Here is a 17,500-nt window from a genome sequence, read left to right as displayed (position 1 = left end):
CTTAACCGTCAGCAGCAGTCTTATGACAACTGCCAGAGAAGGAAATAGAGGGAGAGAGAGAGAGAGAGAGAGAGAGAGGTGGGAGGGGAGGGAAAGGGGGAGAGGCGGAGAGGAACAAAAAGGGTTGATAGACTAAATGTGTGAGAAAGTGGCAGAGAGAAAGACGGAGCCAAAGAGAGGGAAAAAGGGGGAAAAAGAAAAGGATGAGGATAGCCAGTGGCACATAAAGCAAAAGAAAGGGAGAAAGAAAGAAAGAAAAAAGAAAGAAAGAAAGAAAGAAAGAAAGAAAGAAAGAAAGAAAGAAAGAGCAGTTCTAGCATGAGATGCTAGTGAGCTCATGTTGAGGCCCAGTTGGGCTTTGTTTTCAATGCTGATCTCATGTCGCCCCACTAGCGACAGCACAGCACAGCACAACACAATCTTCCCACAGCATACACCCTAACACACGCTTAACTTCCAATGGGACAATATGCACACCTCTCCTTTAAACATGGCTCTCTCTCCTTTGCTTTTAATTGTGTGTTTTTTCAATGTACTGATTCATTTTCTTCCTTTCTACCTTCTACTTGCTAAGTGCTTTTAATTGCCTAGATGTTTGTAAAAGAACTTAAAAAATCATAACTGTATGCTTCATGTAAGTCTGTAAATTCTATGGAACATTTGCATTACAAGCAACATTCCTCTGACCCACCCGCAAGCTGCACACAGTCCAGGCCGGGTGGTCTTTCTGAAAGTTAGCCAAAGGTATGCCTGGGTAAGGGGAAGGCTTCCTCAGGTTAAACATTCCCACATACCCAACTTCCCAGTAAACCATCTAACCAGGTCAGCAGCTGCGTCCAGCAGCAGTGGAAACCTATAAGCTGACGTCCAGCTTGGTGCTGCCTGCTGCCGCGTCTCTGAGCTCAAAGGGTTCCTAATCACATTAGCCCTTAAAGGTGTGGGTTTTTGAACATTCTAACATAAGATTCCGTTCCGCAACAATTCAAGGTTCTAAAATTCCATGTTGAATTCAATCAACCCAGATATTCTTTAGAACGTTCATTTTCCAACATTCCCGTCACACCGTTGTGATGGTACGACATTTACGCGCGTCGAAAGACGTGCGGTCACATGTTGGGAGGCACACAACACGAACAGCATGCCGCATTGATGACACAATTCTCATCACCGTGGGTGCGGGACACCGACGCAGGACTATATTCGGGCCTTTAAGGGTTAGGAGAGCATGGAAGTGGGTTAGCCTAGCTTAGGTGGCGCCCCCAGGCATGGAGGTAGAGCAGAGGCTGCAACTCCTATCCCTGTAGGGGAGAAGCTGGTAGTAAGGGACAGTCTGGACCAGCAGGTTTCTTGCTGTTCCCACCCAACACCACTACCCTCTACACATTGTTTGTCTGTTTACACTATCTCTCTGGTTTAATTTGAGTTCTTAAAGTACAAACAAAGGTAAATCGAAATGTCTGTGTGTTTTATGACTGATGATAATTGGACATAATATAATTGAGTTAGCACCCAGGCACAGAAGCAGAGGCAGACCCCCCCCCCCCCCACAGTCTGGTCCAGTCCAGGGCCACTTGCCCTCCTGGGGGGAAAGTGCAGAGGACAGCTGCATGACCAGGCAAGGTTAGTCTAATCCCCTTAGATGGAGATGGAGATTCAGGGACAGACCCGCACAGACACACACACACACACACACACACACACACACACACACACACACACACACACACACTCACACTCACACACACTCACACACACACACACACTCCGGTCAAGTTGAGCTGAATGATGAAACAATTGTGTCAGCTTCCCGGTGGTGTTGGTGTTCCTACATGATCTGAGCGAGACAGCAGCTGTCGGCCTTGACGAGTGTTGGAATGAATGTTTTCAAAATACCAGCTTATTAGCCCCGACTGGTCATATGGGTGTCAGGGCTCGAAAAAATCGAAAGAGGTCTTTTTTTTCACAGTCAGGGCTGAGAGGGTAAAGGAAAGCTGGGAGGGTAAAGGAAGTAGGAAGTAGGAACCAGGAAGTAGGAACTAGGAAATAGCCAGACCTGGTTCAGATATGGATCACAATCCGTTTTAGAGTCACATCCATTTAGGTGTCCTCCAACAGGTGAATTGTTCATTTAGAAGAGTAAGGCCCCTTACTCAGCATCTGAAGCCAACATTAATCAGTCTAAATGTCAGCTAAATGTCACTTTTACATCAAATAACTAAATTACTGTAATCCAGATGACTACTGATTTAAAGCTCTTGCCTGTTGCTTTGCCTTGCTTTGTGTTTGAGAACATTTCCACAAGAACCAGGAAAGCAGGGTTTCTGTCGGGGTCATTACATGCAAGCGGCTGGGTCAGCACAATCTATTCAGCTCGGAAACACACACACACAGACACACACACACACCGATCCACTCAGAGAGACCTGGGACCAGAACCTGAGAGTAGTTCCCATCCATTTAACTTTGGAAATATCACAACAGTTCTCCTTGGCCCTCTCCAGCCGTACTGGCTGGTGGGTTGTCCGTTCTCGGATAGCGGAGATAAACATCGTGTATTTAACAAAGTGGAAAGCAGGGCACTTAGAGAGGGGGGTTTGATGGAGTCCCACTTGGGCTGGTCCCAAACATGAGACAGTTTGAGCTTAAAGTACGCAAGGTCACACAAAGGTCTATGGTTTACCTTCACAGTCACACACAAACACACACACACACACACACACACACACACACACACACACACACACACAGAGACAGACACACAGAGACAGACACACACACACACACACACGCACACACACACACACACACACACAAACACAGAAACACACTTCAATTTGAATCAAACTCCTATGCAGCTTCAGAGGGGAAAGCATTTTTACTTCATTTTACTTTACCATTTTGGACAAATTGAAACACCAGGCACACACACACACACACACACACACACACAGAAAAGCTGGCCTCCACCAACTGAAACAGGACTCGGTATGCAGTAAGCCAGAAAGCTATCATCAGGGATATGCCATGTTTTCAGAAGCGGCTATAAACTTATAAAGTAGCTGCTTAAAATTTGTGCTTAAACAGAGTGAGTCTTTAACACGTCATTCAAAATGATAATAGCCTTCCTTAACCCTTGGGTTACCCATAGCATTATCCATAGCTGACTAGAGTCTTAACCCTTGTGTTACCCATAGCATTATCCATAGCTGACTAGAGTCTTAACCGTTGTGTTACTAGCATTATCCATAGCTGACTAGAGTCTTAACCCTTGTGTTACCCATAGCATTATCCATAGCTGACTAGAGTCTAAACCCTTGTGTTACCCATAGCATTATCCATAGCTGACTAGAGTCAAACATGGCGGGCTCTAGGGCCCTGGGAAGGAGGCTAACTTCAGGTGGGTCCAGAGGCCGCGACAGGGATAAGACTGTCAGAAAGACAGCCAGGCCATTCACACACAGATGCCCATATGGTCACACACACACACACACACACGCACACACACACACACACACACACACACACACACACACACACACACACACACGTCCATGTCATGTCCATGTTCACCGATATACAGTATATTCACCACATTAACCCATATGTGTTAGACATATGTGCCCCTACATCGACACATTAAGGAAGTGCATTGTAAGTGCATGTTGTGTATTGGGTTGATGTGTTAAGAGAGGAGGTACTTTAGCTAACTGGCTTACAGTAAACTATTATAACTATTTAAAACTATTATAACTGTTTTTGTGCTTACATTACCTAGCATTATTATACACTATTATACCTTTTTATAAACTATTATAACTATTTTTAAAATCATTCCCCCAGAGTGTAGCACTGTAGCTGCCTGGCTGCTCTAGCTTTTGGCTGCAGCAAATCGAACTAAGGTAGCACCGATTTTTTTTTTCTTTTTTCGTACCGACAGTACTTGGTGATATCGAGAAACAAGGATCTATGTGTGAAAAAAGTGTCAGAATTCTTCTTTAAGATTTGTTTGTTTGTTGTTTTGCATCCATACTTGAGGTCCTTTCCATTAAAGTATATGAGCATTCATTGCACAGGTGCAATACATATCTCAATAGGGTCAGATGTCACAGATGTGCCTTTCTCTCAGTAGCTGTGAGGCTTTTAATTAACTAATTTATTAATTGGCTTATAGAAGCTCAATTCAGCTGCTGGGGATTGTCATTGACCTATAGCTTATAGCTTTTTTCTCACGATTAGTTATCAGCATTAGCCAAAGTGGCTTTTAACATTCTGCACCTGTATGTTTGTATCAGTAGCTTTAGCTCTCTGGATTTTTGTTTTCGAGTCTGTGACCATGGTGTAGTTAAAGCTGATGATGCCTAGGGCAACTTTCTGAGCAATGTTGCTGGGCAATGCTTCTCATTATTGTGGGTTTGGCACCTTCCCATTGATATTGGGCAACAACTTCTTTTCTGGAGATCATCAGTAGGCAAATCATCATGATCATCCAATCAGAATAAATGGAATTGGTTATGTGGTTGCCCAGCAACATCGCTAAAAAAAAAAGTTGCCCCATGTATCATCACCTTGACACCCTGCTCGAACACCACACCAGTCTGAGTTATCGTGCTCTGTTTTTCTTCACCCGTTGGGCCGCTGCGGTGTGTGTTTACGTCTACGTGTGTGTGTGTGTGTGTGTGTGTGTGTGTGTGTGTGTGTGTGTGTGTGTGTGTGTGCGTGCACTTCACCCCGTCGGGCCCCTGCGGTGTGTGAAGGCTATTCCTGTCCTGCTCACATGGGCCACGGTAGAAGCCGCAGCACCAGCAGCACAGCCCAACACAGCACACAGCACCCACTCTGGACACCATCCAGCTTAGATAGCAGGACTATTTTAATACCCAGGGGCCATAGGAGGAGGGAGGGAGAGAGGGAGAGAGGGAGAGAGAGGGAGAGAGGGGGGGTGAGGAGGGAGGGATAGAAAGAAAGAGAGAGAGAGGGGGGGTGAGGAGGGAGGGAGGGAGATAGAGAGAGGGAAAGAAAGAGAGGGAGAGAGAGGGGGGTGAAGAGGGAGGGAGAGAAAGAAAGAGAGAGAGGGGGGATCAGGAAGGAGGGAGGGAGAGAGAGAGAGAGAGAGAGAGAGAATGTGTGGGTGGAGATGGGCATCTAGAGAGACATGTTCACACAGCAGGACTGACAGAGAGCAAGGGTGTGGGAGAGAGGGAGAGATAGAGAGAGGGAGAGAGAGAGAGAGAGGCTAGGAGGGAGAGATGGTTGAAGGGTGTGAGAGAGAGTAGAGAGAGGGAGAGATATAGAGAGGGAGAGAGAGAGGCTAGGAGGGAGAGATGGTTGAAGGGTGTGAGAGAGAGAGTAGAGAGAGGGAGAGAGAGAGAGAGGCTAGGGGGAGAGATGGCTGAAGGGTGTGAGAGAGAGAGTAGAGAGAGGGATAGATAGAGAGAGGGAGAGAGAGAGAGAGGCTAGGAGGGAGAGATGGTTGAAGGGTGTGAGAGAGAGAGTAGAGAGAGGGATAGATAGAGAGAGGGAGAGAGAGAGAGAGGCTAGGAGGGAGAGATGGTTGAAGGGTGTGAGAGAGAGATTAGAGAGAGCGTGGAGGGGGGAGACGGGAATCTGGAGGGACATGTTCTGTTCACAGCAGGATTGACCATGGGTAAGGGTGTGAGAAAGACAAGCACTTTGAGAGTTGAGTTGAGAGAGAGGTAGAGGGAGGGAGGGAGGGAGGGATGAGGGGAAGAGGGGAAACACCAAGAGAGAAGTGAGAGGATGACAGACATAGCTGTAGAGACAGGAGACGAAGGAGAGAGCAAGAGAGAAGTGAGAGGATGACAGACATAGCTGTAGAGACAGGAGACGAAGGAGAGAGCAAGAGAGAAGGGACTTGGAGACACATGGAGACAGAGACAAAGAGAGTGAATGAGAGAGGAAGGAGAGAAAAGGACAGAAAGAAAGTGAAGGAGGGAGAGAGAGAGACAGAGAGAGTCACCTGCTGAAGGATGAGTGTATGAATGAACAGAGTGTACTCCTGTCTGCGCTGTCCTCAAAATAACTACATGTATAAGCAGAAGAAAAAAGCTTACATATATTTGTCCTTCAGTGAGTCAGTGTTAAGTTTATGTGGGCTAAACTTGACCCTACATATTGACATAACCTAAATACGCAACATGATGATTTTACTGGGTTATATTTACAAGGCTAATCTTTTTTTTTAAGTGTTTATGTGTGAAGGTGTGTGTTTGAATGAATGAGATAACACCCCTGACGTAACTTTGTGGAGTGTAAAGTGTGTTACCAGTAACTAAATTTTAGTCTTCTTTCCAGGAGACACACTATCCAATCAAATAACACAGGACAGGAAAGCTGATAGCAATTTACATGGGCAGGTGAATAAAACCATGAGAGTTCAAGAGTGCAGCACACACATCCAAGTAGCTGAGTACTGGGTGCTGGACAGGAAGGCATAAGCAAGTAGAAGAACGTTGAGTCCGCACACCAGAATCTGCTCCTTAGTGGGTTTTTTTTATTTGTAGGCTATATCACCACATGTGTCTGATGAAGGGCTGGGGCCCGAAACGTCACGTGGTGATATAGCCTACAAATAAAAAAACGCTAAGGAGCAGATTCTGGTGTGCGGACTCAACATTCTTCTACTTGCAGGTGAATAAAACCCCAAATGACCTATTGACCTAAAACGTTTATAGCAAATGTTGTATTTTATCCATTTGCATTTGTGTGTGTTGTGTTGATGCCTTGTGCTGTGTACGCTGTCTTACTGTATTTTTTGTCTGTCTGTACTGTATGAGCCTAAGCACTAATCCAAGTTCCAGGCGATGTTCCATTGCACAATAAGGCACTGACTTGACTTGACTTGACTTGACGTTACAGTATTTATGCTGGGATAAGAGGTTTCATGGTAAATGACAGACCGAAAAAGATGCTTGTCCTCCATCTAACGCCACCTAATTTCTGACAATGGACAACCACTAGACCTCAGGACTCTCTCTGTAAAGAGCAAACATGAGTCAACGCTTGGCAGTCACGGAGGGAAAAGAGTTAGTGAACAACGCACGTTTTATTTATTTTTATCGACATCGTCGTGTCTCGGCTCAAGCACAAGCTACTGATCATGAGCCTCTCCTCAGTCTTTCCACTGGCTTGAGAGGCTCTTTCCATCAGTACCAGCTCAGGGTTTGGTGGGGGGGGTGAGTGGTGGTGGTGGTGGTGGTGGTGGTGGGGGGGGGTTGACGTTTAAAATTACTGGGCACCGGAGGCTTGCAGGGCTGACAAGAGCTTTGTTATATGTACCAGCTTTTGAGAGCCTGGGCCGCAGGCTTTGGAAGCGAAAAGGTTAGTTAAAAAGAAAGATAGAGAATGAGAGAGAGAGAAAGAGAGAGAGAGAGATGGTTTACAGATAGCTGTACCTATTGAAGGTAGAAGAAAATAAAGATACAGTACAAAGAAAAAAGTAAAAGATACAAGAGTGAAAGCAGGGGGGAAAAACCTTTTGCTCTGGAGATAGAAGGGCAATCATTAGAAAGTGATTAAGAACACGTCCACCATGGCAACACATTTTGTTTACATTCAGGTTTTTAACCTAAACCTTTTTTAAAAAGTTATTTTGCTCCTCATAAGACAAAAAGTTCCACAAAAAAAGCCTGGCACCAATGACCTCCTTGTGCCAAGTAACCAAATCTAATAGTTCTAGAACATCCTGTTCATCAGAGGGTTATGAGTAGAAGGTTCCAGGCTTCCTTAATGGGAAATACACAGGGGCTTGCTATAAGATAGCATCAAGACATAATTTATATTAGTAGATATTAGTAGCTTGGTTTCTCAGAGGCCTTTTCAAGTTATTACTAGTGAAGTGAAATTTAGAAGGGAAAAAAAATGCATCGAGGTCAACCAGTCCATCAATGATATTATTTGTAGGGCTCTGCTCGAAGAAGCCAGTTGTGTAAATATAATGGACAGTGTGTAGGGCCACAAGAAACCTGATTCAATTTCCTTGTCTACTCTGTATCATACTGGAGCATAATCAATCTGTTTAGAGGCCGTGACATTTTGTGCTATTGGATTAACCAAGACTGGCTCCTATAGCAGAGGGCGCAGCTAGGGGACAGACCATCAAGGACCAGAGTGCACATCTGAGTCAATGAGGGTTAGCACAATCCTCTGACTCGTTGGGACTGAGAGTTACTGAGAAAGACCTTATCCTTCTGATGATGAGGGTGGTGGTGATGGGGTGGTGATGATGATGATGGCACGTACTGAAGATGATTGGGGGGGGGGGGGGGGGGGGGGGCTTTGCACACTGACGTGCATTGTGCAGTCATTGTGTAGACTGGGAATGGAATTGGAAGTTGGGAATTCTAACGTTGTACCAATTCTAACGTGGTTTATGTTTATGTTCAATCTCTCTGTCTGTATCACTCTATGTCTCCTTTCTCTACCCCCCCCCCTCTCTCTCTTCCATATGATAGTGTGGTCTGTATTAAGCCTGTCCTGCATGGAAAGTGAGAGTCTGCAGGGGAGACAGGCTTCTGCATGATTGATGAGTGTCACAGGAATCCAGCCGTGAGAGTCCAGCGTTGTTGGCCTGTCTGTCAAACCTGTCAGACGGACCCCTTTACCCCCTACACTTCTCTTCCTTATCACTGGCTTACTATTATTGATGATGGGGCCCGCTTTTATTTTGAAGCCAACAGACCAGTTACCAGGGCTGCTTTACATCAAGGGAAGCTTAAATAAAGCTTACATATCATCTTATTTGGGTCTTTGTCTGGGTATATGTCTTTTGTACATTTCACACACACACACACACACACACACACACACACACAAATACACAAAGTATAACATGTTTTGCAAGTTGCCATAACTTTAATAAGAACTCAAAAAGTAAAGATTAGGTGCACACACACACACACACACACACACACACACACACACACACACACACACACACACACACGTGTGTCGTGTATACAAACATACACAAAAGAAAACAGGTCATTTTAGTGCTGCCATTATCTTGCATGCAGATGCATGGGCTGTCTTCACCCACATATCTGCTGTGCTCCAGCCTCAGCTCAGATAAGGCACACTGCATGGTGCACACGCTGAGAATTCTGGAACGCTGCCTCCATTGTTTTGCTTTCAAATTTTTCAAATGTGGTTTCCATTACTCACCTCTCTTTCTCTTTCTCTCTCTCTCTCTCTCTCTCTCTCATCTCAACCTGTGTCTTTTCTCTCTTTCTTTCTTTCTCTCCCTGTATATTTTCTCACTCAATCTTTCTTTTCTCTCTCTCGCTCATACACACATACACTTAAATGCACTTTTTTCATTTCCAAAAGCATATTTTCAGCGCGGGCCAGTTGGTTGCTATGGAAAATATACATTCCTCCTGACCTCAAAGGGCGACCACCATATCCCTACTTAGCATACGAGAGAGCGCTTGTGGTCCTCAGAGAAGCACGTACGACTGCCGTCTCAGAGTTTTATGGGGTGTGAGTAGTTGGATCGAAACATTTTAAGCATAAACAAAAAAGCCCCAAGATGAAAGGTTGCGAACAGGTTGCGAAATATGTGAACACACACTGAGGGAAAGATCTGGATGTCAGACGGAGATGGTTGAGCGACACACATTACAAACAGCCTCTCCAAATGGCAGAGTCAGTTGGTGAATACACTCTTGTGTATTAGTCCTAATTGCACCTAAGTGTTTCCCAGAATCCTCTTCAAGCTCCACTTTGAGCCTCCTGTCAAAATAAACAATTGCTGCCAGTCAGAGCGCTCGGCTGTCTTTAGGGGAAACCATCAGATAACAAACTCTATTCTTCCCCACAGGTCTATTTCAGACACACGGTCACAGAGCCTGTATGGAAATCGTCTATATACTGTAGAACTTATAGTAATTACACTTTCCCTGTAAAATTGTACAATGTCATACTAAAATGGTGTAATAGCCATCAACGTGCATGGTAGACCATGTCTAAAAGTTATTTTTTATTTCTAGGATTTTGTACATGACGGTGGCCATAACTATGGGGAAACACACTGCTTGTTTATGTTTATGTGTACGCTTTTGTCTATAGTGTTATTTGGCAGAATGTTTTGTCCAAATGACATACAGTATATGGACATTACATTAGTTAAAAATAAAAGTTGTAAAGCCTACATTAAGCATAATAATAGTAGTAATAATAATAACAATAAACTATGTTAGCATACAGTATAAGGTGTAAAAATTAACCTACATGAATTTTGTAGAATTCATTTCTTCGATTTGGGAGATCTGCCAGAAAATGTACCAGCTGACCAAATCTGAGCTGGACGCAGAGTCAAAAAGAGAAGTCTGGCACTAGTCGAATATACAAGGAGTGAAAATATCAATAGGCTCATTCATCTGAAATATAAATATTTTACAAGGGGGGAAAATCTGACTGTTCTTCTCTGTGGCCTATTTGGTGACGGTCCATGTGGATTTATTGATAGGCCAGTGGCTGGGCATGAGTACCATCATAAAGATGACTCAGGGAATACCGTATCGCCTGCCAGGTCTCAGCTCCAGAACGGCTAACAGTGTTCTATTGGCCTCATTGTTGGATACGACCATGGACTCTTCAACCACTCACAAAAGAGAGACAAAACAGTGCTCCAATAAGATGTTCCACTCAAGATTTGATTGAGTTTATTTTCCCCTAATCAATCTCTCATTCTTCAAATCTCCTCTATCTCTCTTTCTCAGGTCCTTCTCTGTCTCTCTCTCTCTTTTCCGCTCCGGCCCTTTCCTGTTTCTTCTCAACCTACCCAATTATCTAGCATTACATCATCTTTATCTCTCTCTCACTTATTTCTTCACTCTCTCTCTCTCTTTCTCTATCCATCTCTATCTCTCCCTGCCTCCTTGGCGGCCTCTATAAATGCACCCTCGCCTCCTTTGCCTCTCTCTCTCTCTCTCTCTCTCTCTCTCTCTCTCTCTGTTCCCCCACCCTTGGGTTGAGCAGACCTCCACAGGAGAGGCAATGTCCCAAACCTCGGGGAAGCTGGCTGATTAAAACCACGCCGATAATCTCTCTCTCTCTCTCTCTCTCTCTCTCTCTCTCTATCAGTCCAGCTTTCCTCTTCCATTCCCTCATCTCTTACCCTCCCCCAGATGGGGCTGGCTCCACCAACACCCTCCCAGCCACTGCCATCCACTGGCCAGGAAGACTGATGGATAGATGGATGGACAGAGGAAAAGAGAGGAGAGGGGAGGGGAAGGAAGGAGAAGAGAATAGACAAGAAGAGGAGAGGTGAGGAGAAGTGAGTAGAGGAGAAGAGACGTGAGGATGGGGGAGGAGGGAGGAGAGGAGAGGAGGGGAGAAGAGTATTTCCTATCTCATAACGCCAGCTGTCATGCATCGCGGGTAGGGTTAGGTATCGTTTGGGTTTTATCCGATACCGGTGCTAAATCGATACTTTTAAAACGGTGCCGGTGCCGAAGCGGTGCCTGAACCGGTACTTTGTTTTTAAAATGTTTTAAATTAAAATGGTCTAAAGCATGAATTGCTTTTTTTTTATTGATAAGACAAATTTGAACATGAAATGTAACTGTTATATTCAATTTACTATCAATATCTCATTGCTCCTACGAATAATACATTTAAATGTTAAAACAGCTTGCCATGCATGCACACACAATGGTAAGCTCTGCTTTCAAGTTTACCCAGTATAGGCGGTTTGCCATAAGGTATGTTAAAATCGCTTGCCATAAAACTGCCAGGTCATGGACAACGGCATTTGCAAGCAAGCTAATCTAACAGGGACTCTACTTTACAGTTAATTCAGTGTGTTCCCAAATGCTTCAAGAAATGTCATGTCTTAACCCATAACACGCAGTAGTTTTGAACATGTTAGGCTACGGTGTTGAAGTGTTTAGATTCCCAGCGCTAGCCTAGTAGGCATTTTAACAGCAACTATGGCTATGCGCTAACATCAGTCAGCTGAGTTTATTTAGCGATAACGTACGAAGATGGTTTCGTAGCCTCTTTGACAGGTCAGTGACATCAGGTATGTAACCTACATATTTATGTTTTTGCCAGCTAACTTTTAACATGATCTTCATATTCATTGTGATGCTATATGGGCCTCATGCACATGAAATATTAATATCATGTCATTATGTTGTTTAACACACCGTGAAAGTTTTCACCTTACAACTTTGCTGATAACATTTCAAATAAATGTCAGTTAGCGCATTATCAAGGATATTGTGTAACGTATAGGCTAGCCTACTGTTGATGTTGTTTCATAGCCTTTTGCGTGTAGTTAGGCCCACTGCTAGATTTTGACAGGAGCTTGCGATATCGCTTTAAAGTAAGCTACTTGGGCTCACACAAGCTGTCAAACACTGTCCACTCGCCCCTCTGGTTTATACATCCAGTGTTATGTTAGCTAACTGTATCTGGATGTGTTGCTATCAGAGCAAGACGTTAGAGATGGCGCATGACATGCAGTGATGCCTCGTATAAAAAAATAAATTAAAAAACGCTATTTAAGCACCGAAATGAGGCACCGAAATCCACGTTGTTATTCGATGCAGTTACTACCGTTTGTGTCGGCACCGGTGCCATATTACAACCGTGTTTCAGTGCCCAACCCTAATCGCGGGTATCCTTTTCAACTGGACCTAATTTCACAATCGGTGATGTAACCCATTAGAGAGTTGCTGTGGCTATGGTTACCGTAATGACTACCCAGAAATGGAAGCCACATACGAGAAACCAAACATTTGAGATCAATGCCGAGTAGATTTAATTAACTGGAATCTGGTGTGTAATGTTTCTGTCGCTGGCAAAAAACATTCCTTTTATATAGTTTTATCTTCAGTGGCCTGGAAAAGTCTGTTCCCATGTAGCCTCTGAATATTTGGTTTATAAGATTACACTTTTATGAAATTGATGCTAGTGCTTCAGTGGCAAGAACAACATACTGTGACCTGATGTTGTCATTTTTCTACAGAGGAATGTCCAAGGTCATGCCTCTGTTTCCTTGTCATCTAATCATAGTAAAGAAATGATAAACTGAACACACACACACACACACACACACACACACACACACACACATACACACACAAATTCTGAGAAGCCAGTAATCTCCTTATGACAGTGGGCACACACAAATACAGAGATCTCACACACACACACACACACACCATGTTAGCTTTTGGGGGTGGGTGGTAGCTGCATATCTCAAGACCATTGTGACAACCCCACCCAGTCTTCACGCACACACACACTGACACACACACACTGACACACACACACACACATTTTCTTGTTCCTCTGAAAAGAAAAGTAGGTCCAGCAGGCAGCTGCTGATAAGTAATTCATAAACATGTGTGAGTGTGTGCGTGCATGTGTGAGTTAAAATTTCAGTGTGTGTTTGTGTGTGTGTGTGTGTGTGTGTGTGTGTGTGTAGCATGTATGTATGCTGGCAAAGGCAAAAACTGATATGAGGACTTTAAATAACATGGAGCATAAATAACCTCCAGACAACAACAAGAAGAGGGGGAGAGAGGGAAAGAGGGAGAGAGAGAGAGAGAGGGAGAGAGAGAGAGAGAGAGGGAGAGAGAGAGTGATGGAGAGAGAGAAAGAGAGAGGGAGAGAGAGGAAAAAACACATAGTCCCACATGCTGAAAGTATTTAGGGGGGGGGCTATGTGACTGTAATTACAGGAAGATAAGGTAACCTTTAGCTTATACTCGTTATGGTAATTGCCCTATGTGTACCCCTAGTTACCATATGGAACATGGTGTCCCCTCATTCTCTCGTTCTCACTCATCATACAGTGGTAATAAGGACAAGGGTTTATCAACAGAGAGCAGCAAGCCCCTTTCACCACTACAGCAACCCAGAGCAGACAAACAGTGCCCTTTGTCAGGTAGCGCTGGCGGTGCCAAGAGTTTGCTTTTGAGAGAGGGGCAGAAACAAACCCCTGGCTCAGGTGTTGGGGAGGAGAAATAAACTCGGCGAAGTACGGGTCAGCTCCAGCGCTGATCTCTATCTTCTGTTGTCTTAATTTAGCAAGCTCAATAAAGTGACGTCTGGGGGCCACGGCTGAGAGACCATCCTGAGTGCTGATCTCTATCTGCTGCGGTGGTCATTTATCAGTGCCAAGTGAAATTTGATGGGCAAGCTCTCTGTCATATGTGTATCCATGGAAACTCAATAGTGGGCTTACCCTGTGGAATTTCGTGTTGAATTTGTTTACTATGTATACCCATGTTGTTCTATAGAATATTTACTGTGCAGTTGACACCTGGATGCCAGTGGTGGGCTAACCCTGTTGGTCTATACTAAGGGACAAGTGGACAAATGTTACCTTGTATATTGTCACCAGTAACACTAGTCTTGGTGCTTATGGCAAAACTCCACATTTTAGCGTCGTCCACCCACATGGTGTTGCATGAACACTCCATTTTGTAAACAACACTTTTCACAGAGAGTAAACACATGCAGTGCCCACCCCGCTACGCTAGCTAGCTAACGAGGGAACAGAATGTAACTGGCACATCTTGCCTGACGGAGTTTGGTTTGCCACAGTTTTCCTGTTTTATCGGACCGTGAGGGTGAGTGGGCAAACAGCGAGAGTGTTTCGAGTTGGGGTGTGTAGGAACACACAATAAAGCTCTTGTGGCCCACTGACTGAATGTGTAATTGTTTTCTTGTATTGCTCATTGCGGTGCAGAAGCTTATTAAGAACACAATTCCAGGAGTCGTTAAAAAAACACACATACTGTAACACACACAAACAGACAAACACACACACACACATGCGCACATGCACACACACACGCACATGCACACGCACACGCACACGCACACGCACACACACACAGACTGTGGGATAATTGACAAACACACAAAGGCTTAGTTTATATGAAAAACCAGCTAAGCCCTCGGCAGTGGCGGCGGCACCAAGAAGTCTTAGTACAAGTTTGATAGTTACAAATGCCCTGCAGCATCAACATAAAAACTGGCAACATGTCCAGCTCATCTACACTGCAGGGAAGAAGGGTAGAATATTGCCACGCACATAACCAATCATACAAACAGGAAAGTTTAACGCAGGTGACACTCTGTATGTGCTTTAGCAGACGGAAGCAAAGGGCCCTTTATAATGAGCACATCGATGGTTAGCATTTTTCATCATCACAATTCTGGTTTAGATTTGTTGATTTGTTAGTGATTTTGGTTTGGACAGTAATTAGGTTCGATTGTTGATTGGCCGCTGTGTGAAATCCCCTACCTATTAGCACTAAGAATTTAACATTTCTCCAGTGTATGTCTGGGGAAAAAAACACACTGAACAGTTTTGTTTTAACTCTTTCTAGACACAAAGACAAGTAAAGGTATGGGTTCTTAACACAGTCTATGCTTCAGTGGGCCATTATGGGCTAGAATGAGACCAGCTGGAGAATTTGGGCCAAGGTGACCAATACGGGACCAGCTTAAGGATCTGGATCAAGGTGACCAGCTTGAAGATGCGTGAGCTGCTTTTGGTCTTAATTCCTAAGGTCTTGATTTCAGAGAATTAGCGACTAAGGATCCAGAACGAGACAATAGTGAGACAGCAGACAGAGACTAATCAGGGTCTAATGGGTCTCCTCTCTCTTTCTCTCTCTCTCTCCCTCTCCTTCTCTCTCTCTTTCTCTCTCCCTCTCTGCCCCTCTCTCTCCCTCCCCCTCCCTCTCCTCTCTCTCTCTCCCCCCTCTCTTTCTCTCTCCCTCTCTTCCTCTCTCTCTCCCTCCCCCTCTCTCTCCTTCTCTCCCCCCCCCCTCTATTTCTCTCTCTCCCTCTTTCTCTCTCTCTCTCTCTCTCTCTCTCTCCCTCTCTCTCTCTTTCCTGTCAGCACTCTTAATTAACGTGAGCCTGAGTGACCTCTGCTTAAGGACTTGAGGAGCAACTCTACACCGGTAGCAGCCGCCTCATGATTTTACCATGAAGGGGAGGAAGAGAGAGAAGAAACGCTTACAGGTCCAGACGAAGATACTTTACAAAAACGCTCCAAGCAACAGCAGCAGCAGCAACAACAACAACAACAACAACAACAACAACAACAATGTAACACTGCAATGTGTAACTTCAAGGCCAATCATGCATGAAATACTTTTAATAGACAGAGAGCCATGCAAATGTATTAGTGGCAGAAACGCAAAGCAGAGCAGAGGGGAAAATTCACTGGAAGAGATCTTTGTGTGTGTGTTTGTGTGTGCGCGCTGTGTGTGTGTGTGTGTGTGTGTGTGTGTGTGTGTGTGCATCCGCTGCCCTGAACTTTACTGGCGAGAATGTCCACAAACAACTCAGGGACCCACCAACACCAAACACAGTCCTACGAGAACATTCGTGTATACACACACACACACACACACACACACTATAAAACACAGGCCTGAGAAAGCAACCAACTGACCAATGCTGGACAGTGACACATATACACACACACACACGCACACATACTGTACACGCACACACTCACACACTCTCTGCCACCCACCCCCCACCCCGCCCATCTCACACACACGCTCTTAGCTGTTGGAAAAGTACTGCACATTCCTGCCCTGTGTCTACCACATCAAAGGCCCTTTCTTTACATAAACACGTTCCTGCGGAAACACGGTAGGAGGACAGGTGCAGTTGCCTCTGCTCGCCAGCATTGACATGATTAGGCAGGTAAATCACTGATGACACTACAACATCATCCTGACTCATGTGGGAAAGTCTCTATGCACACACACACACACACACACACACACACACACACACACACACACACACACACACACACACATCATAAACCTGCCACACTGCACAGAGGAGCAATCTGTGATTATGGTAATTTTAAAAGAATGAGCAGAAATGTGACTATATGTATGTGCGCCTCTCGTTCACTGATAAGAACAAATAACAATCATTCAGAGTTTAATAGGTGTAATGGTAGCCAGCAGGCATAGTAGCTATGCAGTGAGTGAGCCTCCTTCATGACACCTCCTTCAAGAGCTGCGTTAGCAACAGACGCTAGCACCCATTGGTTCTAGCCTCCCTGCTAGCACGTCCACCTTTTGGTCTGAGGTGCTGTGACTTCGTATGTTTTAGCGCAGGCTAGTACAAGGCACAGGCACAGTCAACACAAAGCAGGCTACATACAGTATGTTTGTATCAACTGAGGTGCGCTGGTGCTTTGTTGTTTCTTGTGTGTATGTATGTGTGTGTATGTGTGTGTGTGTGTGCGTGTGAGCTCTTAAAATACAAATGCCTGTGTTAAAACCGGTCTAGTCACAACTAGTCTGCAACAAGCGCACAAAAATCCAACCAATACACACACCCAAATGGGGGCCAAGCCGAGCAGGGATGGATTACTGCACGGGCCTACTGGGCCCAGGCCCAGGGGCCCAAGGGGTCAGGGGGCCCTGAAGCCCAAACCTTTGCATGGAATCATTGCCTCAAAATCAACAAATCAGGA

The 17,500-nt window shown here is 44.8% G+C and overlaps 1 protein-coding gene and 1 long non-coding RNA gene across 3 annotated transcripts in view; one reads left to right on the top strand and one right to left on the bottom strand.

Annotated features, from left to right (window-relative positions):
• The window catches only part of wnk4a (WNK lysine deficient protein kinase 4a), a 64,793-nt gene that overhangs the window by 42,014 nt on the left and 5,279 nt on the right, over positions 1 to 17,500 (bottom strand). The window lies entirely within an intron of this gene.
• Positions 17,116 to 17,500, top strand: part of LOC121700495 — an 18,446-nt gene continuing 18,061 nt past the window's right edge. The window contains exon 1 of the long non-coding RNA XR_006027246.1: positions 17,116 to 17,126. This is a non-coding gene — a long non-coding RNA (uncharacterized LOC121700495). The remainder of the gene's footprint in view (positions 17,127 to 17,500) is intronic.

This window comes from Alosa sapidissima, chromosome 24 (genome assembly GCF_018492685.1).
Source record: "Alosa sapidissima isolate fAloSap1 chromosome 24, fAloSap1.pri, whole genome shotgun sequence".
Lineage (NCBI taxonomy): Eukaryota > Metazoa > Chordata > Actinopteri > Clupeiformes > Clupeidae > Alosa > Alosa sapidissima.
This window is presented reverse-complemented; position numbering and strand designations above follow the sequence as displayed.